This window comes from Mchenga conophoros, linkage group LG22 (assembly GCF_057382185.1).
Source record: "Mchenga conophoros isolate Kocher_MC1m ecotype Shallow Benthic linkage group LG22, M_conophoros_male_GT1.1, whole genome shotgun sequence".
NCBI classification, from domain to species: domain Eukaryota; kingdom Metazoa; phylum Chordata; class Actinopteri; order Cichliformes; family Cichlidae; genus Mchenga; species Mchenga conophoros.
The window spans coordinates 4,393,201-4,395,401 of record NC_140546.1 but is presented as its reverse complement, the minus strand read 5'-3'; the positions used below and the strand labels follow the sequence as shown (position 1 = coordinate 4,395,401).

Sequence of the window (2,201 nt, the reverse complement as noted above, 5' to 3'; positions counted from 1 at the left end):
AAAATATACTTACGAGCTGTTCGGCGTCTTGCGTTTGAGTCCTGTCACTGGTCTGAAACGGTCTCGGCCGTAACATATATATTCAAACTTCATTCTATATATTCAAAAGATCATTCTATATATTCAAGTTTCATTCTATATATTCAAGTTTCATTCTATATATTCAAAAGATCATTCTATATATTCAAGTTTCATTCTATATATTCAAGTGTCATTCTATATATCCAGACTTTGGTTGGGATATATATATATATAATATTTTCCTAAAGGGCATTCCATAGTGTGTGTATATATATATATATATACACACACACACACACATATATATATATATATATATATATATATATATATATATATATATATATATATATATATATATATATATATATATCCCTCTGATGCATAGTGGTCACTGGAGTGGACAGCTACTAAAACGTACATATCTCTTTAATGCATTGGTTTCTATGGTGGAACTGCATATTAGCCTCTAGAATGCTCTCTGCTGCCATGCTCCATTGAGGTCAATTCAGTGTTCAGTTAGTGCAACTGCAAGTAAATTTCCTCTGAATCAAAGATGGCAGACAAACTGTCACCCGTGCCGACCACTGCTGGCATATCCTGTCAATCCTTCTATGCTAAAAGAGCCCAACAGGTAAAAAAAATATGATGATATGCAGTAACATCTAGGGAAGGATATTATCTGTTTGGAATTAGAAATTGTTATGTCTAATATGTAGAAAACTACGATTAACCATGTGTCCACTGTAGTGGACATCATGCATTACCCACTATATTTTTTTTAACATAAGTCATAAATTGTCTCACTGTTTTTTGGGACTGTTTTGGTTATAAGTAAGCATATAATTGTTACATTTATAAGCTACTCATTTAAAATATATATTTCTGTGCAGATCAGCTGTAGTTTGAGTTACTATAATAATAATTATTTTATCATATTTTGTAGACTTCAAATGCAGCAAAGAATAAGGCAGCGTACAGAATAGTCCAGGAAATTCCATCCAGCTCCAGTGATGATGATTTCATTGATGAGTGCAGTGATGATGAGTTCAGTGATAAGTCCAGTGATGATGAGAGTGGCTGCCAGAGCAGAACAGAGAAATAGGAACTACGGATGATGAAGACACAGACAGTCAGGATGCAGAAAGTGAGAACGATGAGGGGCAGGATGAAGAGGAAGGTCAGTATGATCAGGGAGCTGTGGGAGATGGGTACATGGCACCTGACCATACTCAAGCCCGCAAAAATATTTGGAAAGTCCAAGACAATGACTTTGATGGAGACTTGCCTCCTTTTCTAGGAGAGTGGAAATTGAATGTGGAGGGGAAGGATCCCATAGATTTCTTCAGACATCTGTTTCCAGCAGATCTAATTGATAATATAACATACAACACCAACTTGTATGGGAAAGAACTGTCAGTAACAGGAGAAGAGATTCACCTTCCAGCAATGCAAAAGAGGAAGACCCAGTGGGACCCCACAACCCGTGAAGCGGAGAGCAGTCACTAAAGTAGCCTGTGAGGTCAGGTTTGCCACAGGATATCACTGGCCCCAACTGACCGAGATAAAAAATGCAAACAGGTGCCATGATGTTGCGTGCACACGGAAGACCAAATACATCTGCATGCAATGCTGTGTGCCATTGTGCCCTGGATGCTTTGCAAACGTTCGCACAGCCTAGGTGTGATGAACATATAAGTGTTTGGAGATGCAGAGACTAAGATGTCAGTTTGTGTTTTCTTCCAGCATGCTAATAAGGGCTTGGTAATACTGTCCTGCATCGTTATAGAACTGTGTAGACTCAAAAATGTTTCTCTTGTTGGAGATTGTTTGCCATATTCAGGTGTAGGATTCACAGCTTAGGACTGTTGATTGGTTTTGTTATTTACGTCTAAACACTGGGGCCTTATGAGTTGAAAGTTCCAAAAAAATTGCTGAGATGTTTTTCAAAGGATACAAGCAAACAAGTGTTTGTATATTTACAATAGAACACAAGGTAATTAATTGTTACAGTAAATTCACAGTATTTCATGCTAAGTGCTCAGGCGCATGTAGTCCGCTGGAGTGGACAAGTTTATAACTTTATAAAAAAACATATTTTTGGAAAAAAAAGAGTTGAACATTTTTTTTCATGTCCTGAGAAGAATAAAAGCACTTAAGAAAAAAATCTTGACCAAGGC

The 2,201-nt window shown here is 36.9% G+C and overlaps 1 pseudogene; it reads left to right on the top strand.

Annotated features, from left to right (window-relative positions):
• Positions 1 to 577: 577 nt before the first annotated feature.
• Positions 578 to 1,530, top strand: LOC146548572 (uncharacterized; annotated as a pseudogene).
• Positions 1,531 to 2,201: the final 671 nt, after the last annotated feature.